The 27,223-nt window shown below is 38.7% G+C and overlaps 1 protein-coding gene across 4 annotated transcripts in view; it reads left to right on the forward strand.

The window, feature by feature from the left end:
* Positions 1-27,223, forward strand: part of Bmpr1b (bone morphogenetic protein receptor type 1B) — a 301,493-nt gene that overhangs the window by 143,785 nt on the left and 130,485 nt on the right. The gene's annotated exons all lie outside the window — the stretch shown is intronic.

The following is a 27,223-nucleotide window of genomic DNA, read 5'->3' on the forward strand; positions in this document are numbered from 1 at the left end:
AACTTGAAAGTACGAGATGCTCACTGAGTGGGTTGTGCTCGTATGAAATGTCTGGATTGCTGTTAAGCTGCTTGTTTTCCAGTTCAGTGTTTCTTTATCTGTCTCCAGCAATGCACTAAGCTCTGGATTTGTGCCTGCCTTCCATGTTCAGCTGAATCTATGACAGCTTCCTCCACTTCTGTTTTGTTTGTTTATTTTTGTTTTGTTTTGTTCTTTTTGTATCTACTTTCTCTGGCAGGAAAATTGAACTGAATGTTAAAGTAAGTGGTAATAGAAGATTATAAGGATGAACTAAATGCTTTTTGAGTGGTTAGAATTGAGTTCCCAGAGACAGAAAGTTGGATACATTACTGAGATGTCCTAGTTCATTTTTTTGATTTGATGTGAAGTTATGTTTAACCCTTGAGGTCCGTTGTCTGTGGACTGTGTGTTCTTAGGCTGTACAGCCAGCATTTGCTCTCCTATAGGGAATGAAGAGACAAAAAAAGTGCCAAGCACATGTGTACTTACTTGGAGTACATAGGTACTAGAAAGTGAAAGACTATTGAGTTAAAATTAGTATTTCCTTCATATTTAGTTTCCTTTTTTATTTTTGAAATATATTTAGATGTTCAGAATTAGGAAAGTTATTATAGGAGAGTAGTAGGTTGTACAGGCAATATTATCAAATACAAAGAGAACGACTTTTTATGGTACTTTAAATTTATTATTTTAGCTTATAATATAATTTCATCATCTCCCCCTTCTCTTTCCTCCTCGAAACTCTCCCATGTACCCTCTATCCCCTGATATCTATCAAACTCATGACCTCTCTTTCTTTAATATTTATTAAATAGATGAGCATGTTACCTATGTATGAATTTGTATCTGTATGTGCATTCTTCAATACATAAATGCAAATTTTTCTCTCTGTATAATGTTAGTTGTAGGTACATGTTTTCAGGGCTCAGCACTGATACTGGAAAACCATTTGGTGTGCTCTTCCCCGTGGAAGACTTTCTCCCGCTCTCTGCATTCCTTATTGTTTGTAACTCTCTGTCTAGGGTTGAGCTTACTAAGCTTCCCCCTTCAATGTTAGTCTGACTGCTGGTGTCTTACAGGAACTTTTTTAAAAAACGTGAGGGGGATTGCTGAATTGCTAGTGATTTGTTTCTCAGGTCTCAGTTGTTTTCTTTTTAAAAAAGGTTTATGTATTTTATGTGCATGAGTATTTTGAGCCTGCACATCAGAAGAAGGTATCATCGGATCCTATTATAGATGGCTGTAAGTCACCATGTGTTTGCTGGGAGTTGAACTCAGGACCTCTAGAAGAGCAGAGAACCAGTGATCTTGACTTCTGACTCATCCCTCCAGCCCCTCAGGTCTTCTTTTTAATGGGTGGCTTTGTGTTTTCAAAAAGAAAAATAAAATTCAAACCTAATCCTAATCTGTTTTTAATTAGTCATTTTCATAAAAATTTTAACCCTGTAAGTGCAGGGAAAGTCGTGTTCACATGCCCATCTAGAATTTTGTGTCATAATCGCTATATCTCATGTGTCAGTGCCAGCCCTGTCCATATATTTCCAGTGGCTTGGAGTCTGTTTCATACCGGCCTTTTACTGTGGTTCTTCATGGCAGGAGTTCTTACACACAAGGCAAAGGCCCCAAGTACAGAAGAGTGCGTCCAACTTGAGCTTTATGTGAGCATTTTCAGTGCTTCTGCAGAAGCAGGAAGCAGAGGTGCCGAGAGTGCTTTGTGTGCAGTGCTGGTCCTGATAAATGGATTTTAAAAAAACGTGTATTCTGGCAGGCGTGTTTATGCTGTGTCAAGGAGTAATTTAAATGGAGTCAGAACAATTTTATTTTCACAGCTGCATGAAGGCACAATGAAAGACAGCTTGAACTCTCAGAAATTTAGAGGTATATGGTCTATTAAATTGGAATAAAGATTTCTTCTGCTTTCTAACTTCGATGAAATAAGCTGGCAGTGCATTTTCTGCCTGCAAAGTTATATGGTTAATAATCGTGAATGATTGGGAGAAGGCAGGAAATGTTACGAATGTATCATTCTTTTGTCACCGTTTTAGAGCATACGTCAGAACGTCTGGATATTTATGATTCCAGTGACTGAGATAAAATTTTGTTTGCTTGTAATTAATCAACAGACCGATTCTCAGTTGGAACAAAATAGAAGTTGTTTCTAATGCTGGCAAAAAGGGGTTTACCGTCAGCTATAAATAAGCACACTTGAAACATTCCATTGTAAAACTGTGGTTATATAGTCAAACATGGTAAGAGATGCCATGTTTAAATATCATTCCACGGTGGGTTAACTATCACTGTTACCTTCTTGAATTGCACAGAATTCTGATTTTATAACCCTAAGTGAGGATCACATGTTAAACAATGTTGTGTTAGAATTGCATGCAAAACCTAGAGTATAACCAGTCAGATACTTAAGGTTTGATTTGAGAGTTTCAGAGATATTTGCACTTTGTGCACAGAATATAACAGTTTAGGACCCAGGGAACTATCTCAGCTCTTCTCTGTATGTGGTGTGTGTGTGTGTGTGTGTGTGTGTGTGTACGTTTATTTTGCAGAATTGCTTTTTCGTATGAGTGGTGCAAAGGTACTACGTTATCCTCAATAGTCAAATTTCCACTATTAACTTTTGGCCTTTTCTTTAAAGTAAAAAATTAAGGCCAATCTATTTCTCCATTCCAAGAATAACCTCGATATGAGGTTAATCATCTCTAATATGAAAACCTATAATCTGAAGTATTTTTTTTTTTGGCTTGTCTCTAGGCTGAACCCTATGGAAAAGTTTTTAGAGGAATCCTTTTTGTAATTCCCAATTGAATTATAAATTTAGACTCTTGGAGTAAGAATGATTTCACCAATCATTTTGTGAGTGTTCCTATGGAATGTTAGCTGAGTACACACATCATTGGCTGTAATCAATCTTTCTCAATCAATTCTGGTTGACTATTGTCACTGCTTTTGTTAGGTGAGGATTACTTTTTGTTTGACAACTTTCAAGGATATAAAATGCATATTTTTCTTTTTTAAATATCTTAGTTGGTGTACTTGGGAGTCAGACACAAGAGGATCATAAGGCTGAGGCTGGCAAATCTTAAACGTGTTAGAGAAGAGTGGGGTCTACACTTGTATAAGTTGTTCAGTGTGTGTCACTTGATTTGAAGTAAAGATATTACAGGTGGGGGCTGGAGAGATGGCTCAGCGGTTAAGAGCATTGCCTGCTCTTCCAAAGGTCCTGAGTTCAATTCCCAGCAACCACATGGTGGTTCACAACCATCTGTAATGAGGTCTGGTGCCCTCTTCTGGCCTGCAGGTATACACGCAGAAAGAATATTGTATATATAATAAATAAACATTAAAAAAAGATATTACAGGTGAGACATCTAAAACAGAGGAAAAATGTTACTCCAGAAAAAGTATTTTTTAAAGAAAGAAGATACTATGTCATATTTTAAATAAACCATACAGTATTGATTGCTTAGAATTTAGCTTAAGATTTTTAATTCAGTTTTATTTTTCTAATTTTTTTATTAACATATTTTTTTATTGATTCCTTGGAAATTTTCCAACATGCACCCCAACCCCACTCATTTCCTAGTCCATCCCTGTCCACCCTTCACCCTTGTAGCCGTCCTTTCAAAATGATAATTTTTAACAAAAGGAAAAATATTTTGCTTCTGTAACTTTCCTGCCTCTCCATCCCAATTTCATTTGCTGTAGCAACGTTAGGAGCTGTGATGTGTCTGTCATACAGTCTGCACTTTTACCCAAACAGCTTTACCTCCAAATGCTCATTGCAATGAGTCGTTGGTCTGGTTCAAAGCCTCTGGCTTCTGGTACACCATCGATGCTGGACCTTCACTGAAACTTCTCTCTGATATCCTTCTGTTGCTCCAGTCATGGAAATCCTACAGCTGTGGTTCCACTGGACTGTTCCCTTCATGTACTCCTGCAGGTCATAGATGAGATAAATGTTGGGGTGGGCCAATTCAGGGCTGGGATGTAGGCCTGGAAGGTAGCTGAGTTGATCAGTCTGGTTCTCCACTGGTACTGCCCCCTCAGGTGTGAGTCAGGGCCAGCTTTCCTTAGCTCCAGTCATTCCAGCCAGCTCTGCCATGCACAAGGTGACAGTTGGGACCAGCTCTCCCGTTGTGGCAGTCAGGAAGCAGTTCTCTCAGGGCTGTTGAAGATCTGGGCCATCTTCTCACGCCCACACCATTGGGCAGTTCTCCCAGGAATGGAGGGGCAACTGAGGTGGCCAACGAGAGGCATGAGGCCAGTTCTCAGGTGCTCAGGCCACCAGGGTCAGCTCTCCCAGGGCTGCAGGTAGTAACATAGACAGTAGACCTGGACACAGACTCTGGCTTCAGTAGGAACTTGGATACTGGGTGGTAGAGCAGAGCACTCAGATTGGCACACCATCAGCAACAGGATGTCCCTCAGACACCAACACGGTCTCAGGTAGCAGTCCAGATCCCAGGCATCTGCACGGCCTTTGGTGTTATCACAGGCCATGGGCATCAACATCTACCCCAGCTACGGTAGGACCACAACCTCAGTATAGCCTCACAGCAGTACAGACCTGGACATCACGTGGCCCGAAGCGGCAGTGTAGCCACCCATATCAGCCTGTCACTCACCACCTCCACGTCTTCAGTTTCACCCCTCACCACAGTGATGCTTTTCTTCTGTCCCGTTTCTCTACTGCACATCATTTATCATAGTGGTGTCTACCCACCAGAGGTCTAGGCAGGCCTTAATTCAGTTTTATAATTTTCAGCATCCGTTACTAACTTAGTTAATTCAATCAAGTAAAAGCATACACTGGGAAACAAAAGCTCATTTTCAAATGATTTATTTTGAGATTAGAATTTATAGTTTTGCCGTTATATTCAAAGGGACAGATTCAGGGGAACAAGGTACAAAGGCATGACTTATGTGCCTTTGTGATTAAAATTTGGGTGGTCATCAGTGGAAATTAGAGACTTAATGATACATTGTATGATAGTTTGAATGTAATGCATCCCCATAATCTCATAGGGAGTGGTACGGTTAGGTGTGGTTTTGTTGGAGTAGTGTGTCACTCTGGGGGCAGGCCTTGAGTTTCCTTATGCTCAGGATACTTCCCAGTGTCTGAGAACCTTTCCCTGTTGCTTTCTGATCAAGATGTAGCCTGCACCATATCTGCCTACATGCCACTATGCTCCTTGCTGTGATGATAGCGGACTGAACTTCCGAAATGCTAAGCAAACACTCTGAATTGAATATTTTTTTTTCTGAGAGTTGCTGTGATCATGGTATCTCTTCACAACAATAGAAACCTTAACTAAGACACATATACTGGGTAAATCTGGAAAGAAATTCCAAGTACAACCGACAGTGACTTCTTTTAATACCACGTTATCTTGATGCTGTTTACAAGCTTATCACAGCAGTGGTAACTAGGAAATTGACTAAGGAATGTATATGATGGTATACGTTCTTAGGAGGGTTGTATGGAACAGCATCCTCAAAACACAGTCAGTACCCTTCCATCAGATGCCAGCTCCTTTGAGCTTTTCAGAGGCTGCCATTTGTGTGCCAATCTTATCTACTGAAGGATTTTGAGAGTTCAATTACCTTTGTATTCATAACTCCCCGAGATTAGGTCTTTATATGTTAATTGAACAGTGTGTTTGCTGAGCTGCCAGGGTTTTGGACTAGTCATATAACTTTGTTTGACTGAACCCAGGAGAGTAGCCAGTGCTTGTATGGTAAGATTCAGTCATCTCTGTTGTCTGTGGGTATTGGTCCTTCTTGAGGTTTCATTTATTCTTTAGTTCATTCAGTGATGTTAATTGTGAGTCTACCAGATGCTAGACATGAACATGCTTTTCTCAAACAAAGTGACTTCATCTTATTGGGTGGCTGCTTTACATGGAATAATTGAAACAGGTCATATTGAATCAGGCAAAGAAGGATAGGTGCTGGTTTTCTGTGCCTCTCATTGTATCTCCTGATTGTCCGTCATTCGCTGGACATGGCCAGTATGGTGTGCTCTGGAGGAAGCTGCCACTTTCAGGGACTTGTGTTTAAGAACTAAGAGAGGAGAATATGTGAAGTCAATTATATAACTCACTTTTTTTCAGATTAACGTACAGAACATTTGCCATACAGAAATGCTTTTCTGGGGTGTGTGGGCAGACTGTCAGGAGGCAGGAACTGAACTCTCATTGTGCCCGAGAGCCGAGGTGATGACTTTCAGGGCCATGAAGTGCACATGATATTTTGTATGAACAGATGGTGGTGAACTGTGTCTTCAGACCCTCTGGTAATGTCAGTGCTAAATGTTAGTCTAAATAGATCACGTGCTAACAGGATAGATAGACAGGATACTAAATAATAATCTTGGTGCTTTCCACATTTTAACATGTTTGATTTCTCACATTAAGTCTATTTACTATTCTCTCCATTTTATAAATGAAAATATCTCCTCTTTCTAATAAATATCACTTAATTAAGACTTTCAAGTCTTTTACAACTTTATTACAATCTTGTAATTCCTTAGATTCTGTTAAACAATATTTCACTTTATTTTTAACCAATAATGCCTTGTAATTTTCCATATTTATTTCTAGACAGTCTTATAGATTCCTTTTGAAACAAAGTTTTAATGCTGAACTTCTTCCCATAAATGTATAATGTGATTATCTAGCACTAAAACATAAAAGGTTCCCATGATTTGAAATGTGGGGATGCTTTTTCTTTCGCATAACCTAGGTTGGTGTGTTAGACTTTAATGGTTTCTTACTTGTATGACTAAAAACAGCTTGAAAAACTCATCTCTAGATTCAAAATGACAAAATAATAAGCTCACAAGATATTTATATGATAGCATTATCGAATTCCTTTCTGTCTTTTTGGGTGACAGTAACAGATCTGGATTTGCTTTATAATGTGTGATGTGATCCTGTCAGACATTTTGCATATCAACTGTAGTTTGTGGCATATCTGAATATTTTGGGAGCAGCCACTTGATAAAATACATGTTTATGTGTGTGTATTTGTTGTTTCATAGAAATAATGGATGAAATTGGAAGGAGCGCTTGGAGATAGAGGAAGAGAAATGAGATGGGGGTCAGAGAGTAGTAGCTGAAGATAATCAAAGTGTATTGTCTACATGTGACAACAAAACCCATTTTCTCTAAACATTCTTGCTACTAAAATGAAAAAAATATAAGAATCACAAAATAGTTACTGATGAGTTTTTTACTCTTCAAAGGGACTTTATCAGTTTCAATTGAGTTTGTATGAAGAAATTATTTTGTTCTAATTTGTTATTTTGTGTGTACTAGTGTTTTTACCTGCACACATGTCTCTGTGAGGGTGTTGGGTCCCCAGGAACTAGAGTTACAGACAATTGTCAGCTGCTAGGTAGGTGCTGAGACTTGAACCTGGGTCCTCTGGAAGGGTAGCCAGTGCTCATAACTGCTGAGCCATCTGTCTGACCCTTTAGGAACTCTTTTTCTCATGAGCTATACAGTGTACTTTTCGTGGAATCAAAGAAAATCACCAGTTTTGGTAGAAATAAAGTTATTTAAAAAGTAACTAAAGATGAATATTGACTCTCATGCTTTTAATTTATAGCTTTCCGTGTTCAAACACACAGCATGCTCTGATTTTTACTGTAGTATTTGTTTCACAGCACATCAGACAATCATCAAGGCAAATGTGAGTTCTCTAATTGAGGCCTTTTTGCTCGTGAGTGTTTGCCTATCATTTTCCCTGCTCATTCGCAGATCTTTCCGTGGATTAGTGTTAACAATCTTGTATTTGGTGTAGATGTGAAACACGATGCCTCACCCAGGAGGCCTGCCTTCCACGGCGGTATATGAGGTGTGCTGTGAAGTGTGAGACTGAGTCCACTTTATGGACATACTGTATGACGTCTGTCTTCAGAGAGGTGCGCTCCTATTTCACTGTGCATGTGCAAGAGTGTGTAGAAGATTTCTTTGTGGCTTGCTCTTCTTGTCTGATTTCTTAGAGAACTTGGGGTTCTGGCTCCTCGTGAAGACTGCATTTACTCTTGTGCCCCCTCTTTGATTTTGCTCTCTGATTTTTCTGTATCTTGCCCTCCCCATTTCATATTCTTTCACTCATCGTACGTATGCTTCGTAGGTGAACTGTGATCACTTATGTTCACTTAAATCTACACGATAGCATGTAACTTAGTGAATTAAATTTTCATAAACTCTACTGAAGATGTCTTAGAGTTTTTCTACGATCATAGCCAGTGTTAATAATTATAAGATACCTCTTTTCAAAAGATGGTAAAATGTACAAAAGTGAAGATTTTTTTCCATCAGTAAATTCTGGTAACTTACACAAACTTAACTAGATTCTGCTACTGCATGGTCACATTGATATTTGAGATGAAGTATAAAGTACCTTTAAGGTGACCTGGTGGGAATCCAGTATTGTATTGTCAGTAGGGGCATCTTCTGACCATGGAAAAGGAAGCTCCTTTGCTGCCTCTTCAGATGAGTGGTCCTCTGTGAGCTTTGCATTTGATCTCTCTAGCATCCCCACTGAGATCTCTTTTTCTAAAGATAGCAGTCATTGACAGGAGCCCCACTGACATCTTACCTGATTACCTTTAAAATGTTCCTCCTCCAAACCCAATTACATTCCGAGACACTGAGGATTTCAGCATAAGAATGTTAGGGAATTCAGCTCATAACATCAGGTCCACAGGTCCACAGTGTTAGCTATCTGTTTTTGTTTGCCTCGTTCTTAATGAAGCTTTATTTTGAGATGCGTAGATTTGCACACCCTTGTAAGAAATAAGGCCCCATGTGTCCTTCACCCAGCTTTTCCCCATTGGAGCATCTTGCAAAAGTAGAGTATGCAGTCTGACACAGAAAGGGGGTGTCAACATGGATCATTTCTATAGATCGTGTTAGCTATCTTTTAAAACGCGTTTATTGCTTAATATGAAAACACACTAGTGATTTTGGTGTCAAAACAAGTAATGTATGTAACGAACACCACAGTTTCCTGAAAAAAAAAAAAGCTGGGGCTACAAGGTCACATCAGGGGAGTTCACTTATTATGGTGCTCACATGAAGTAAACAGTAAGTTTGGCATAGAAACAAAGTGTTTAAAATAATGTGGGGTGAGTGTAGGCTGGCTGTAAGATATGAGGGAGCCAATTTGGCTGGAAAGAAGCTTCAAATTTTCACATCTTGAGAGTTTAAGTACCTATAAAATAAAGGATATTTGATTTAGAATGTTTTATAACTTAGGCTGGGGTTTTCTCGTCTTAGCAAACACCTACTGACAATTATGAACTAGCAAGCAATTTGAGGAAGTCACAGTTCTGCGTGGTTGACATACACATTCTACATTCACCACATTTGACATGATCTTGTTGGAAATTCATGCTAACAGGTATTTATGCTATTAGGAGTCGCTTAGGTCATCACCCAGTTCATTGCTACACTCAGTGACAACATAGGATCTGAGGACACTTCCCGACCCTGTCATGTTGTACCCCACTGACTCTTGAGAGACTCTATAAAACAGTTGATGGAACCTCCTGATGTTGTCATTTGGCATCCTAAAAACAGTTCTTACTTCTCACATTTCTCTTAAATATTTTTGTCATTATTATTGTCCGATCCACATTGGCTATCTTTATAAGGGACAGCATTCTTTCTTGAAATGTAATATAAAATTTCATTAGAAAATATGTACTTGGGTTCCATTTCATAAAGTTAATTTACTTCACAGAGTCTTGGAAATGTTTTGGCCAGTGAAGTTTTTGATCTTTGATTAAAATGTCAAGTAATAAAAATATTATGTGAGTTGAGACCCATCTGCAATAAAATCTAGAGGAGAGAGTATGGGTTTAGTTTCAACTTGGAAAAGTTTTGTGAATTTATTATTTTTGAAGTCTTCTTAAAAGTTAAAAAACATGAAAAGGTCAAAATGAGAGATAATTTAAAAATTAATTTTCAAAGATTAAATGTTAATTGAATTGTCAGAGTGCTTTCCCTGTCGAAAGCTTAATAGTCTTTGAAGTAGTGTTAACTGGAGGGTTAGTGTCTACGTGTTGAATTATTGCATGGTTATAAAATCCAATAACCTCTTTTACCTCATTAAAATGGTCTGGAATGCTAAATTTGTATTTTCTTTTGCAAATATGAAGGATTAGAAGTGAGGCAAATCTTTAAGAAGTCAGTTTTGGGCTGGGTAGGGTGCTGAGTGATTTGTGAGGCTGAGACCAAGGGAATGTAAGTTTCGTGCTACCTAGAGAAACCTTATCTCACACAAGTAAACCTCATACAGCCGAACACAACAACACTAACAAACACAAATGGCGGGTCTAGTCCTGTAACTAGATACTGCTCCTACTATTACTACTCTGTGTGTTGCCGTGTGAGAATATATGTGCATGTGTGCCAGTGGGCATACCTGTGTATGTATATGCACACAGAGGTCAGAAGAGGGTTTCAGGTGCCCCCCCCATTACCCTCTGCCCATTCATTTTGAGGCAAGGTCTCTTTCTGAACCTGAGAGTCATGGGCTTTCTCCCCCAATTAGACTGGAAGCCATTATGCCACAGCAATCCATAGGGGTTACCGAAATACTGAATGCCTGGCTTGCTTTGTAGGTGCTGGGGTATGAATGTTCATCTTTATGATGGCATAATATAGTCTCTTAACCAGTTGCCTGTCTCTCTAGCTCTTTATGTCATTTTTTTTGAAAGTCAAATTATGACTCAATAGAAGTAAACATTATAGGGGCATTTCCTAGTTCTTAGTGCAATATCTCCTCTTGAGAGGTAAAGTACTTCAGCTTTGCTTTTGTAGACATTACTTTGGTGCATATATAGCCTCTGGACTGAACTTTATTTTTAAAGTCTTTATAATTTGGCATAATAGTTAATCTTATTTTTTAAGTCAAGGAACCATTTCTAGCTTAGAGATAGTGCTATATCTTACACAGCCACACGTTTTTGGAATATGAGATAGTCACGTTAGAGCATAACAAGAGAAAATATTTGGCATTTTGAGATAAATTAGGCTTCAGGGTCTGCTCTAATTTAAAAAAAAAAAAAACAAAAGCTCTACTATTTGTAGCCAGAAAGCCACACATCTTGGAGTTAAACATGGAAAATGTTTATAGTGTTGCATAGTTTTATTACTACAGCCGGGAGGGCCAGGTTATGAAGGAGCCCTCAGTCAGTGGGAAGAGCTATCCAGGCTGACAATAAAGAGGCATGAGAAACATCCCTCTCTGTCATTAGAATGGGTGATAAAACCTGGAGATACAGAGGCGTTCTCGTTTTTAACAAGTATGGGCTTTTCTGGGTTTTATGTGGCAGCCGACAGCTAAGCCTGTGGGAAGGTTTTGTGCGTTGGAGTTTTCCTTGAAGAGAGTTTTGCCTTATTCCTGACCAATATTCCTGGCTTGGTGGAAGGTTAAGAGAGAGCCTCCTCCAGTGGCCAGAAGTCTCACAAATCAGTGGTGACAGAGGAGTGTGGGCCTTTTCAGGGTTGAGGAGGTGTCATAGCAAACCAGTGTGTTACCTGTGGTTTTTGTCTAGACGGAGAGAAAGATGAACTTCTGTTTGGTTGCCATTACAGACTTATGCAAATTTTTCCTTGTTCCTAGAGTGGTCACCTAGGGAATTCACTTATTTTCCTTGAAAATGCCTTTTAAAATTTTGTTTTCTTTTGAATATGTGTTGTTTCATACCTAAAATACTCAAGTTGCTTTATTAAAAACTTTCCTAAATCATTCACGTTATTACCATTTGATTTGAAAGATTACATTATGTTCAACTCTCTCAAGCAGCGTTCAGAAGATGTCACCTCTAACTTATAAACTCAAGTGATTTCCTTATTCCTACATCATCAGGTCACAGTATGGCTTCGCTTGCCTTTATCATTCTCAGTAGTTTTAGTATCTTTTAAAATTAGCCATATTGAGTAAACATTATGTGCTTGTGCGTGTGTGTGTGTGTGTGTGTTCATGCGTATGCTTTCATGTGCATGCTTGTTACAATATGAAGTGGGGCGCAAAGGCCGGCTTTGTGGAATCAGGTTTCCCCCAACCTTCCTTTGACTTCCCAGCACTGAACTCAGCTCCACAGGCCCATATGGCCAGTGCCTCTGTTTGCTGAGCGGACTGTTTCACAAATCCTCATTAGTATTTCTGCCCTACACTAGCATGTCAGCGTGATTTTCTCTTAGTCTTATAAGCTTACTTAAAATACCTTTTAATCCCAGTATGTGTTAGAAAATATAACACTTTTGTCTGCACACTGGTAGCCTCTGAGTGGTCACTTTGTGACCTGTCTTCCCATTTCTGTTCTGTGAAGACAGGGCCATCATGCTATGACTGACTGTAACTTCAGTGACTCCCAGTCTTCAACTCTATAGATCATGAGGATTGATATCAATTTATTGGCACACTATATAAAGCTGTTGTGTGATGTGGCAAACCCCTGTAACACTATTTCTTTTGTGAATCAGTCACTTTGTACTCTGTCCTTGATAGACCTCACCATTTCGGGAATTTCTACCTAGGATTTTTTCTTTTCAGCATATTTCTTGCTTGAAATAGCCTTCTCCCTGAATCACACTATTCCTGTCAAACCTTTTCTGCCATAATAATGTGTCTTAGGGAGCCTTTCTAGATAGATTCACACGCTTCTTTTACTGTGAGATGACCCTGCCTCTCTCACTTAGTTCTTAATGGACTCTGCTGTATGGCTCCAGCTTTGTTGTTGGGCACTAACTTTTAATTATTATTATTATTTTGGGGGTTTTGCTTCTTGTAGTCACTTTAGCTCCACTAGACTGACATCTTCATACCATATGTTTTCTGGGTTTTGTAACTGCCCGTCCTGCCAGTCACTGTGTGTGTGCATGCACATGCCCACATGCGTGTGTGTTTGTGTGTGTGTATGTTAATAGCTGATTAATGATTTTGACTTTCTAGTTCACCTCCATCTAACCCTTGAATAGACTGACAATTTTTACTCACCCAGTGCATAGCTGGGTTTTTGACATGTACTATTTATGCTGAACATTTGTTATTCACTAGTTGAAGTAATTAATTAATTTTTCAAGGGCAAAGGCTTTCTTTTTCTGTTGTCAGTAATTTTGATCATAATTAATGTAATCAGGAAGTGTTTATTTTTAATATGAAAATATTCTTTTCTTTAATAAGTGCTGTCAGAAGTTCAGTGCATAGAGTGACTAGAACAGAAATGCCATAGCAGAACATCTATGCCCCAGCTGCCCACAAAGCTCTTGTGATGACTCAGAGAACCGCTGACCCCCTGAGACTAGGAGTGTATGGAATATCACAGTAGAAACAACTGGCTGCTGTGGCAGGTGCCATACGCTCGACCTTTGCTGTTGGAGTTTGGGTAAACCAGTTAGCAACATTGAAATTTGTTTTTTTTTTCTTATCTTTGGAATGAGAGATTCATTCTCAATGCTTCTTTCTAATTATGAAAATGTACCTAAGTGTTTCCAGTTTCTCCGAGCCTTGTTATTGAAGTGAGGCTACACATTTTTATCACCAGCAGGGCCTTGCCTCTGCTTCTTCTAGTACTAAAATATTTCCTGAGACCAAGCCAATTTCTACCTTACCAAGACTTCTTTTGTGCCTGGGTTTATTGTTCTTAGCATGCATGGTCATTGTCCTCAGGATGTAAATTATACCCTGGTGTCAAAGCTTCCCCAAATCCCTTAGTAGTGCACATTTTACTAAGCAACTGAGAAAATCTCATCCCATACAATTTTGAATACTGTGTAAGCTCCTAATTTTATTTCAAAATATTGAAGTATGTTCTCTCATATGGTTATTACTGACCTTCTGATAGGTATTTGTGTTCTACTGTAATACCATGTTAAGGTCTTTTATTGATGGTTTTACCTGTTTAATCACAGAGTCCTATTCTTGTTTTCCTATCTACTTCCTCTCCTTGGCTGTTCACTCGTTGATTGATCAGTTGAAAGTTAAACACCATTTTAGTTGCTCAAGTTATATAAAGGAGAGAGAAGCATGCTTTTGGCATTTGTGACAAGATAGCAGTTCAAATCAGTTCCCATAAGGCCAACAATCCCAGCCTTTTCTCTGTCCACCTTCTGTGGGAGCGGGAGAGAGCCATGCCTTGGCAGTCAGACCTCTGAATGTCCAAATGTGAGTCAGAAGGAGATCTGAAGATGTTTATTTATACTCCCCGCCCCCACACACCCACTCACCTTGTAACAGGCGTGCTTGCTCTGTAACTAACCTAGGCTCACATCCCTTAGTCATGCCCCTCACCCCCACACACCCACTCACCTTGTAACAGGCGTGCTTGCTCTGTAACCTAGGCACACCTTCTTACTGTGCCTGGGGTTATGGGTGCGAGCCAGGTTCAGGTTTAGACTTTATTTTTGTTATTATTAATTTTCCAGACAAGTTAATGCTTGTAGTTTTCGCTACCTCTTAACTTGGGAGCCTTCTGCCTCAGTCTCACAGGAAAATCTTCGTTTTAAAATGGGGATAGTGTCCTCTTTCTCAAAATTATTGTGAAGATCAGTTGAGCTAATGTGCATTACATACCCAACTTATTCTACAAACTCCACCAAAGTCAATTGTTTTATGCTATTTCTTAAAACACAAGAAATCCGTGTTACATTCCTTAAGCTAGAGTGGTGATAGACAGTATCTAATGTAGATATTCCCAGTCCATAGGAACCCATTTATATGTTCTGACCTGAGTTAAGCAAGATATTTTGAATTGAATTTACAAAAGTTGCCAGATACTCCTTTCTAATCCTACAGATTTTCTCTTAACTCCAAATATCGAAAGACACTGAAAAGAAAGCTATAGTAACTGTGGTTAACGCTGGTACAGCTGTGCAAGGCTGGCTGTTCTGGATTCATCTAGTGATACACTGGCGAAAGTGTTCTTCTTGTTGAATGTGTTTCAAAGCAAACATACTCATTCTGACTTACTCTTTAGGCTGAAAGAACAAACTGTGCGTGTCTGTTTGCATGTTTATATATACGCACCGGAGTATTGATATGGCAAACACATCTTCCAGCACTCAACAGCTCTGATCAGAACATAGAGCAACAGCGCTGTGGTACAACAAAGGGGCATTGGGAAGCGTGTTCCTTGGCACTTGGGGAAAGCATCAGCCAGGAGAGCACTTAGAGAAGGACCTGCAACATACAGCCACAGGGGGATAAAAACAAACAAACAAACCACAACAGCCTCTCAACACAAAATCTTGGATCTTGGCATTGCACTTCTTTAGTTTAAACATTGACTTTTGAAATAGGACAAAATTTGATCTGTGCCATGTTTCAGAATCTTTCCTACCACATGCTAAGTGGCAACACGGCCACTGTTTTGGCTAACTAGTACCATGTTTCTCCTGACTTTCAACCCTGGTAACTTTTCTTGTTTGGGGCAAACATCACATATGATGACACATGTTGGAGCTAAAGTTACCAAAGCTTATCTAAGACATCTGATATTTCTGACTTATAATTGTTTAGATTTTAAAATTGTATTTAAATATAGAGATTTGTGTCGTTTTTCTTTTCTGAAAAGCTGCAATCATAGAAAAAATAACACTAGGAGTGATTGTGACATACGACATTTAAATTTTATAAGAAAATGCAGCACATAAACAGTCATAAAATACACGCAGCATGAAAAACAAATGATATCATATTTAAATTTTAGACAAAATTCAATTCTAAGTTGGTCATAATGTTATGTTTTCAATGGATAATCATTTGTACAGTGGATAATTTTTGAGTAGTGAAATCTTCATGGGATGATGTAGAAAATCTCTCAGGACTTAAGTAATTTCAGAGCCTTCCCGTGCTATGTATATGAGCCATAGGTATCTTCAGGAGGATTTATGGCTTGACGTTCATGCAAGAAAAAGTATTACATTTTATTAGTTGAATTTAAAGTGGACATAAAACTTGAAAACCTAAAAGTCTGATGACTAACTTTGTTATTTCCAGTTGCTGCAACTCTTTCAAATGGCAGATTTATATTGGAAAATTTTCATGAACTGAGCCAGCTGTTCCCAAAGAGATAGTATAGGGGAGTAAAATAGCTGACTGTTGAAGTTCTGTGAAGGGAGAGAGGGACCTTGTTGAAGTATTAGTCCGCCTGTAATTGAAAAATTATTTTATCTGGATAGGTGACAAGAGGAGCCAAGAGGCCTTGAGTATCTGTACTGCATTTGTGTATCTTCATTGGAGAGAGTTAGGGATGCATGACAACATAGCTCAAAAAAGTCTTGTAAATTTTGAGGGAGGTTCACTAAATGGTGGTCCCTGCTTATGTTTTTCACCAACACTAAGCCTTTTAAGACACATCATGTACATTTGAAGTCGGATAAATAGAAATAGAAGCACTGGTGACATCTTGGAGTAATGAGAACAAATATTGAAATAGAGAAGGCTGCAGAGAACAGTACAGAAGTCAGAGAGTGCAGCAAACTAAGCCCTCTGATTACAGATAATGGTCATTAGTATGGTTTGCATAAAGTTACTGTTGGTAATTGGAATGGATTTTGTATAGCAAGGGATTTTTCTACTGACCTGCTCTTAAATCAGAATGTACAAACTGTTGTGAGCATAGCTTAGAGCACATGAGGTTGTTCTTAATCACTATTTTTGCGTGTGTTACTTGAAGGTACCAACAAAAGGCGGTGTTAGCATGCTGGTAGTTCTCATTCTTCAGCATTCATAGTTGCACGTGGATAAACCAAATGTCTGGCCTTTCATTCAGGGAGCTTTCTTTTCTCCTTCAGACCTTTTGGAACCCTTCCAGTCACCCACTTAATTATATTTCTGTGGTTTATTTTGCCATCTTTGCTTAGACAGCGAATAAAGTAACAATGGAAATGACTAGAAGTTGCTGGCAGTGGTGACAATACCCTGTCCCATGTTCCCCTTCCTCTCCTTGAGAGGATGAAACTGCGCCTCTAACTGGGAGAAGATTGTAAGGCTCTGCCTCAACATCTACAGTGCAGTGGCTTTTATAAGGAATAAAATGTCAGGTTAAGAACGACAATAATATATTGAGTTCTGAACAATTTTTATTGTTTAAAAATTAAGGATTCTTCATCAAGCATGTGATTGCCACTTAGAAAATGTATACATTTTTTTACATAGAATTATTAGCATGGACCAATGATATTTCTATTCTCCATTCAGTGGTAGCTCGAATCATTGTGTTGAAACTTGACAGTAGTTCATGGGGTGGGTAACTGGCTGTATACAATCTGTGGGCTGCTGGTGTTTAGAGCTCAGTTAATTCTGGCTAAGTCAATGACAGCGCAGGATAACCCAAACAATCCTATACAAAAAAGGAACTTCTGGAGGCATCACAGTCCCTGACTTCAAACTTTACTACAGAGTTACAGTACTGAAAAACATCCTAGAATTGGCATGAGAACAGACAGGATGATCAATGGACCCGAATGAAAGATCCAGATATTAATCCATACACCTACGAACTCCTGATTTTTGAAAAAAAAGCCAAAACTATAAAATTGATAAAAGAAAGCATATTCAACAAATGGTGCTAGCATAACTGGATGTCAACATGTAGAAGAATGAAAATAGATCCACATCTATTGCCATGCACAAAATTTAAGTCCAAATGGATCTAAGACCTTAACATAAAGCCAGGCACACTGAACCTCATAGAAGAGAAGTGGGAAGTACACTTGAATACGTTTTCACAAGAGACCACTTCCTAAATATAAGCCCAGTAGCAAAGACACTGAGAGCAACAATTAATAAATGGGACTTCCTGAAATTGAAAAGCTTCCATAAAACAAAGGACACAGTCAATAAGACAAAACAACAGCCTACAGAATGGGAAAAGATCTACACCAATACTACATTGGAAAAAGGGCTTATCTCCAAAATATACAAAGAACTCAAAAAATTGGTCATCAAAAGAACAAAATAATCCAGTAAAAATGGGGTACAGACCTAAACAGAGAACTCTCAACAGAGGAATCTAAAATGCCTGAAGGACACTTAAGGAAATGCTCAACATCCTTAACCATCAGAGAAATGCAAATGAAAACAACTCTGAGATTCCATCTTACACCTGTAATAGTGATGAAGATCAAAAACACTGATGACAACTTACGCTGCAAAGGATATGGGGTAAAGGGAACACTCCTGCATTGCTGGTGGGAGTGCAAGCAGGTACAGCCCCTTGGATGTCAGTGTGGCAATTTCTCAGAAAATTAGGAAACAACTTTCCTCAAGACCCAGAAATACCACTTTTGGGTATATTCCCAAAGGATGCTCAATTGTACCACAAGGACATGTGCTCAGCTATGATCATAGCAGCATTATTTGTCATAGCCAGAACCTGGAAACATTCCAAATGCCCCTCGACTAAAGAATAGATAAGGAAAATGTGGTAATTAATACAATGGAGTACTACACAGCAGAAAACATATAATGACATCTTAAAATTTGTAGGCAAATGGATAGATCTAGAAAATATCATCTTGAGTGAGGTAATCCAGACTCTGAATGACAGTTATCACATGTACTCATCATAAGTGGCTTTTAGACATAAAGCAAAGAAAACCAGCCTACAAAATCACAATCCCAGAGAACCTAGACAACAATGAGAACCCTAAGAGAGACATACATGGATCTAATCTACATGGGAAGAAGAAAGAGCATCTCCTGAGTATATTGGGAGCATGGGGACCATGGGAGAGATTTGAAGGGGAAGGGAGAGGAAGGGATGGGATTAGAGAGAAATGTATAGCTCAATAAAATCAATTAAAACATCATGCTCCAAATGAAAAGAAAACCTCAATTTTTAAGATTGAGAAACTATATTTAAAGAGGCTGTGACTCCGCAAGGCACAGATGTGCAGAAAGATTTTATAGTAGAGACACAGGCCAGAGGTGACCCATGAATGAGGCCTGAGTTATTTATTTTTTTAATGGTCTACCTGTTGGAATGTGAAATTTGATAAATAAAAGGAACAATTTGTAAAGAGATTTAAAAAAAAGAAAGTGAATCTAATATCAGCTGCAGACAGTGACATCACCCTCTCTGCGTTGTTCCTCGTCCCCGCGACTGTAGTGACAGAAGAATCAGCTCCAATGCTGTTCACACTTATGGCACATTTATTACTTTCAACATTTAGCACGATTAGGACACTCTTAATTGCCTGTTAACAAAATTCAAGAGTTTTAAAGTCTCTGATCTATTTGTGTACTCTAGTTTTGGTTTTTTGAAGTAGGGCTTCATTGAAATAGGTCTCCCATGCTGTCCAGGAATGCTTACAGATACATACAGTGTCTGTATGGAAATAAAAACATACTGCACAGGGCAGAAATGTTGGGTGAGACTGATGAAGAATTCCATCATAGGTATGTTTTTAGAGGGGATTTTCTAGTTTATAAATTCTCTATTGTTAAAGAATAGAGAAGATAGTGACTTTGAAGTATTTATACATTAGAAATTGTAACAGCATCTTCAAAGAACTCAGTAAATTCTAAATAAATGCCAGTGTCATGGTAGCAATTGGTTATGTTTACCCTTTGCATATGGATAACTTATGGATACATAATTTAAAGTCTGAAATTATGACTCTTAATCTCGATAAAGTTTCACAAATATAATCACTGAGAAAAAGTTCTTCAAAATACTGACCTCATAAATACTCCAGCCATACACCCACGTTTTTAGCCAGAATTCCTGTGTAAACTGAACATTTCGTTCCCATCCCTTTCCAGAACTGATCACTACTAAAACTTACATTGATTCTTTCAACTCAAACTCGGGTGACCTTTGCTTTGTCATTTTTTTTACCTTCATTGAAATTAAGATGAGTGTCGTGTTTGTTGGTCTTCGTTGTCAATCTCATGCTTTTTGCTTATGAAGTATTTTTTCTCGCCATTATATATACTTTCTTAATATATTTATCCTGCTAATAACTACAAGTAATTTCGTAGTTTTGAATTAATTTTATTATTAAAAGGTTTATAGAAGCATTTTTTAAAATTCTTCCCCCTATGGAATCTTATTGTTTACTGCATTGATTGCCAGCATTTTTAGACTTAGACTCCAGGATTTCTTCGTTCCTGCTCTCAGCATCTATTCTGTGGATGATTTGGAGCAAATATTTTGGGTTTTATCAGTGTGGTCATTTGTTGTGTCCGTTTTGGGGAGTTTCCCAGTGAGAATGCCAGACTGGCCTAGGACTTATAATACCCTTGTCTCAGGTCCCTGTGTTCTGGAATTACAGACCTTGCAGCTATGTCTAAGTCTTCAGTTTGTTTTTCTAGTTGTACTTTAAATTTAAAAAAAAACTGTAAATGTCAAGATCAGGCTGGGAGATCCCATTTGAAATCCTTCAATTGACTTCTCAAGTAGAAATGTTATTGATGGTAATAGTGCATAGAAGTTATTAAGGTATGCAGGCCCACGTTTCTCTAATACCACATGATTCAATACATGACCTCATATGATCTCATTTTGTATTTCTTAGTGGTTTAACTTAAAGACTGATAGAGAGTTAATCACCTCGTTGCTATGACAAAAGTGACCTCAGAAAGGAAGGGTCCATTTTGACTGACAGGCCATGCTGGCAGGAAGTGGTGGTGGCAAAAGTTTACGGCAGTTGGTCACATTGTGTGTGCAGCCAGGAAGCAGACAGAGAGGAGTGCCACTGCTTAGCTTCTTCTCGCTTTGTGTGAGTGTGGCAATTAAGGTGTGTTTTGTCCCCTCATTTAACCTACTATAGATAACGCCTGAGAAGCATGCACATAAGCTCGTCTCCTGTCAAGCTGTCTCTCTACAACAGCCATCACAATAATGTCAATATAATGTTTTATCTTTCAATACTTTCCATCAGAATATTTATTTTAGCAATTTCTGTGACATTTCTCTTATGTTCCCAAAGCAGTAGGTTCTCTCTTGCTTTGTCCGTCTATTATTTTAGCTACGTAACAGATCGCTGCAATCCACTGCAGTATGGAACTATAGCTATTTGGTGGTCTCAGTTTCTGTGGGCTAGGAAATGGTGGAGAGTTGGGCTGTTGCATCTGGTTAGGGTTTCCCATGCATTTGGTCAGCGCTGGAAGGAGCAGGTGAGGCTGTGTGTGTGTGTGTGTGTGTGTGTGTGTGTGTGTGTGTATCGGGGGAGGGGACTAATTAGGAATCTCTTTCTCCATAGAACCTGGTGTTATCCACTGTGCTAATCTGGGTTTCTTCATAGCGTGGGCATCAGCAGCTAATGCAGTAGCTGAGTGATTGAGGGAGAACATTAAGATGAACAAGGTGAGAACTCCTTGCCTTTTATGCTTTGTTTCACGAAATCAGAGAACTCCACCTACTTAGTTCTTGACCTCCAGTCAAAAACTCCAGGCTGAGGAGCGCATGTGGTACAGCAGTACCTGGCATGTCATAAGGTGGTGGTATTAGTGTGGTCATCTTTGGAAGCATGATCTTCTGTCCTCTGATCATGGCCACTTACCATTCTCCTGTAGACAAAGCATCACTGTTTCTGCTTTCAGAATCTTAGTCTCATTCTCCAATTAGATGCATTTGCAGGCCAAGGTCTTGGACTTTAAGGCAAATGAAAGTGCAGGCAGGGGTGAATGCCTTTGTGTACTGAAAACTTTGAACTGAAGGGTCTTGTGAGCACCTTTGAGCACCTGACAAGAAAAGTTTCTTGTCTTTCACATGCATTCAGTGCTGAACCGCTGTGGGAAATCCCCATTGTTCTACCTGTTCATAGGAGAAAGGAACCATAGCCATCCTGTTGGCCATATTGCCATTTGCTTATCGAGGCTCTGTCCTTCCTGCAAATTGTTCTGGCAACTGTTGGCTCTTAACTCCGTGCGCTGGATTCCATCCTTTGGGTTATCAGTTTTTTTTTCCCCCAGAAGGTGTAGCCTGTGTTGACCACCGATGACTCCATTTCCTCCTCTGTCTTTCAGTTCCAAATAATAGGATTCTTTAACAATCTCTGGGTATTATATATCAATTTATAAATCACCATATTAATAACCCACTGTGCTAGCAGAAGCTAGACAGACAGGGGTGTTTGATTTGTTTATCAGGGACGTTTGATTTGAGGATGCTGACTTTACAGCACCTTAGGATTCTGAGTAGCCCTGTTTAGTAGAGAAAATCAGCTCTTGTGCCTTTAAGAGTCATAGGAGACCTTTAAACTGCATTATAGCACTGGCGTCTCGACTCTCTTATTCCTCCATGTAATAAACACTCTTTTTAGCTACCATCTACCTTTATTTGTCTTTTGTCAAAGCCTAGCTCCATCGAGTCTGGTACTTGATGCCATTTTTGTCTCTGTTGTGTTAGAAGGTGCAGAAGAGTGCTGTTTTTAAACCAGCACACCCTGTCTTTATTTAAATAGTTCCTCTTCTTGAAAACTATACAGCTTTTTTTTTAAAAACTTTACTCAGCTCTATCCATGACTTAACTAAAGATGTCAGACATTCTCAGATTCTGCTTCAGCATCTCCTCAGCGGATACCTAGAGCTGATTAGGTACATATTCTATATCAAATGTCACCGGGCTGTAATTACTACTAAATTGCTTCCACTCAAGAAAACCCTTCACCTTCTAGTGACATAGTCTGCAGGCAGAACCACGAGAGCTTGAAGCAGCAAGGAACTGTCCAGTCACACCATGACTCATGGTGGTTGTTCTCTGCACATTGGTAGCATGGTTGGTCTTTGTAACCACAGTATCCTCTGGGGTGGGTTGCTGTTCACATGGTAGCTAACACTTTCCAGAGCTGTGTTCTGTTCAGTAAGGTGTGACATCAATCAAATTTTATGATCCAGCCTTGGAAGTCATAGACTATCACACTTGCCATGGTAATAAATTGCCAGATTGAATGAGAAGGGGCTGACAGCCCCCTTCTGTGGGAGGAGCCTTTAAGACATGCTGCAAGAATGAATGTTCTGGGTGGAAGAGATCATTTCAGTCATGTTTTAAAAAATTCTGCTACAGTGATAGGCTTAAACAAATGAGGAGATAAGGTTAAGGGGTATGGAAGTGGGGTTTGATCTGGAAGGAGGTAGGAGAAAGGAGAATGGGTGTGATCAAAATACATTCAATGAAATTCACAAAGAGTAAGAATGCAAAAAAAAATCTGCCACACTTCTTTCTATCCACTTTACAAATTAACTCAAGTTTGTAGAATGCTGATATATTTAATTTTGTATTAAAAGAAAAACTTTAAAATCTTTGCTTTTCACAATCAAATCTATTTGTTTACACATTCAATTTCTATTTATAGCCTCTGATGGCATCCTAACTTTATGTTTTTCTTTTGCCAAAGTCAAAATAAGGATTGTGGGTGGCACATGTTTTAAGTTATATTAAGCTCTTAGCCACGTAGAATTTATGAATGGCAATAGTTTTATTTGGCGGACTACTCAAAATACTTAAGAGGAGAGGGGAAATGTCACTCAAAAGAAGAGAAATTATTTTTCTTCCTAACGTCTACATGTGCATTGCTATTTTGTGGTAGGTCCCAGTGATTTTTAAAATTAACCGTGTAAAGTAGCAATAGGTATGTGACTGAATTTAATGAATATGAGCCACAAAAACTTCATTTAGCTGATGAGGTTGTAACTGCATGCCTTTCTTTGCACTTGGCCACACGAGCCTAGCTTGTCTTCTATCCCTAGGGGTATGTGGGCTGCGTGTGTTTTGGCAAATTTGGGGCTATTTTAGATGTTTAGTCTACACAGGTTGGACCCTTTCACTTCATCTTATTGACTTGGATTCCTTTCCACCCTCAGCAATAGCATCACCCAGCTTGCTTTTGAGAGACCGCCAGAACATAACAGCATTTAAGATCCAAGATCCTGAAAATGGCTAGGCTTGTGAATTGTGTACGTAACTTCTCGGGGCTTTCAAGAGGCCGTATTCAGTGGAGCCCTTTACAATGAATCAAAAGTGACAGAAATTAATGGAAAACCAGAGTAAATTATCTTAGTTCACCATAATTATTTTATGAAAGAAGTCACAAATCTTGGCTATAGGTATGGCTACTAACAATGAAAAGTCAGCCATCACAGAAATGAATCAGTGTATCTAGGGAAGCCCAGGTTATCAGCTATAGTTTTAAGACATTCTAAAGTAGTAGCGATGCATGATCTAGTACAGCAAGTTAGGATCTAATTTGATTGTTCAGTCCAGGGGTCATGGATGTAACCTGCCTCAACTGTTCATGCTCTGTGATGCAAGGTGAAACCTATGAATTAGTAAATGTAATATGAATAAGTGGGCCTGCAGGTGTGGATTGTTTATTAATTCCAAAAGGATTTTTAAGACCTTTGAATTATCTTCAAGCTTATAGGCAATTTGAGTAAAATGTATTATGGGTGCGCAGCTAAAGTATATGATAGTTTTGTCTCGCACTGAGTGAGTGAATTTTTTATTAAGTTTGCTTAAGTAGTTAATATATTTTACTGTAATAGTATGAGATCTAGCAGCTACTGTTCTGGGAACTTGCAGTAGTGAAAGTAGATTTTAGTTGGTAGGGCTCTTTCTTGGGATGTGACCTGTACTCGATATTCCTAACTCACAATGGCAGATTTACTCTAGCACTTAGGAATGATCAAAAAGAGCAGTCATGGTACTGAGGTGTGTACCTGTGCTTATGGATATTTGAGAAATTGAGACAACAGGATTGCTTGAGCCAAGGACCTAAGGGCTAGCCTGGACAGCATAGTGAGATACCACCCGTGAGAAAGAAAGCCATAGGAAGAAAAATGTTTCTTATATTTTTGTGTGTATCCCTCTCAACAGATATGATGCTATTTACAAGGCAGTGTATTCTAGTAGTCTACAAAAACGTTATATAAAAGTAATGAGTTACTACACTGAGCATTCCAAAGGAACTATTTTCACCAAAAATATTTGATTATTCAGAAAAGTGGTCAATGCTTTCTGTCATTTTCATTCTGGGTGGTAATTTGGTTTAGAAAGAAACAAATTCCTAAGGTATCATGCTTCTTTTAACCAAATGTCTAGGTGGAATTTAAATAATTTGGTGCATAATAAATTTTAAGTGAAATTTGGCCTTCAATGGAATGTTATGTCATTGGACTAAAATTTGAATGTCTCATTTTGACTTAAATTAGTATGGCTCAGCTGGGCCATCTCTCTGGATGCCCTGGAAAGCTACAGGGAATGCTGGCATCTGGGATCACTGTAGTGACCCTGGGCCTGCTCGTTTATGGATATGACTCAGATATTTGCGTTTGGGAAAAACTTTCAGGTGGTTTTAATGTGCTGCACATGTAGGAACCACTAGTTGGAAATGTCATTGTCAGTCCCAAGTATTAGACTTCATATGCTGTTCCACTTACTACTTTTTTCTTATAGAGAGGATTCTTTCCCAAGTAACTTTCCGTGGGCAGTTCTGTCTGTCTGGAACATCCTTTCTTGATATCATCACATAGCTGGACCTCTATGGATTCAGCTTAAGAGGAAGTTTTTCAAAACACAGTATTGTGCTTTGCTTTCATTGTTTTATGTTTCGCTGGGAGATATTATCATATTTTTTTGAGTCTCTCTTCTTCCTGCAGAACAAACTCAGTGAGACGATCAGCTCGGTCTTTTTTTCCGAGGTCTTAAAACAAAGCCTGTTGTCAGTAAATACTTCTGAATAGGTAACTATTAATTCTGATACAGAAGCCATAGTGGTCACATGAAGAATTATATTTTTACTCCTCCGAAAAGCTACATGTGATCATACTTTAAATGTTAAGATCTAGAATAAAATGAATGGAAATGAGAACAGGCAGAGAGGAGTAAAACCCAGAAAATATGAATATTCCAATATTGGAAGCCTAAGGGCAGTGATGATGATTGTATTAATTACTGCCTCCAGAATTCCTCTCTCCAGTGGCCACATTCGTAGTCTTTCTATCACCTGTAACATGTTTAATGTTTCAAAGTTTCCTTGGCTTTCTGGTTAACTGATGCTGTTTTCAGAACTATTTTCTCTTTCAAAAAGTCACCTCTGAGCTCTCTCTCCAGCACTCTGATCCTCTCTGTGCTACATCGCTGCATCTATTGCTTGTATTATCATGGTTTTCGGAATTGGCTCACTATCTGTCTCCCTCATTAAACACACTGAAATCAGAAGACTGTGTCTGTGTGGACACCCCCATTACATGTCCTCAGAAATGTTAACTGAATGAAAGCATTTAGTAAATTCAAACATTCTCTTAAGACCTATTCCTTGACTGCACTCCAGTTGAAGGCCTTACTTCTAAGGTTATGGGCTTTGCACGACTTATCCTTCTTGTCTATAAAGAAAAGAAAAGAGGACACAAGGCTTGGGGTTGGAGGGGCTGGGAGGAGTTGGGGAGGGTGCCTATGATTAAAATACAGTGCAAGAAATTCTCAGAAAACTAATAAAAATTTAAAAAGTAACATTAGAAGTGGTAATTAAGATTGCAAAAATGTATTTGTTGGGAGTATAAGTAAGTCAAAGTAGTTTTTAATAGTATAGTGCATAAGTAAGCTTTCCTAAGCCAAAGAGTGAAGTGTGGTGTTATGTACTCTTAGGAAATTATGAAAACAGTATTGGAGACAATGAGTCTGAGTACTGGCTTCCAACTGATAAACAGCTTGTCATCTGAATAAGGTTTCACTACCCACTTGGGACTTTTTAATACATTATTTACTATTTTTGATAAACTTCTCAATAGCTGCTATTCAGACAGATGCCTTTTCCAGTAACACCTGACACATGCTTTAAAATGCAGCTTTTAATTGCTATTGATTGCTCATAAGCTGATGATTGCTTTCAGCACTGTACTCTGAACTTCATTGTTCTATCACCATCTCCCCCCAAAAGGCAGCAATCTTTGGACACATACATGCTTTAAATTCTCGATGAAACTTCTTGGTTTCATAGGTATAATTGTAAAGCTTTGGGCATTTAAATACCTCTTAGAATCACCTTAACAGTTGATCTTCTGTTTCAAAAGCTCAGAAGTATTGTATGCTTAACTTTTATGTTAATATTTCTCAGAAACTTCCATACAGTTAAAATAATCATATTTTTTATTGCCTTACTTTTTATACTGTTAGGTCCCACAAAGTCATACTGAAAGGCACAGCAGTGTGAGAATTTTG

Source organism: Myodes glareolus, chromosome 17 (genome assembly GCF_982192425.1).
Source record: "Myodes glareolus chromosome 17, mMyoGla1.1, whole genome shotgun sequence".
Taxonomy (NCBI): Eukaryota; Metazoa; Chordata; class Mammalia; order Rodentia; family Cricetidae; genus Myodes; species Myodes glareolus.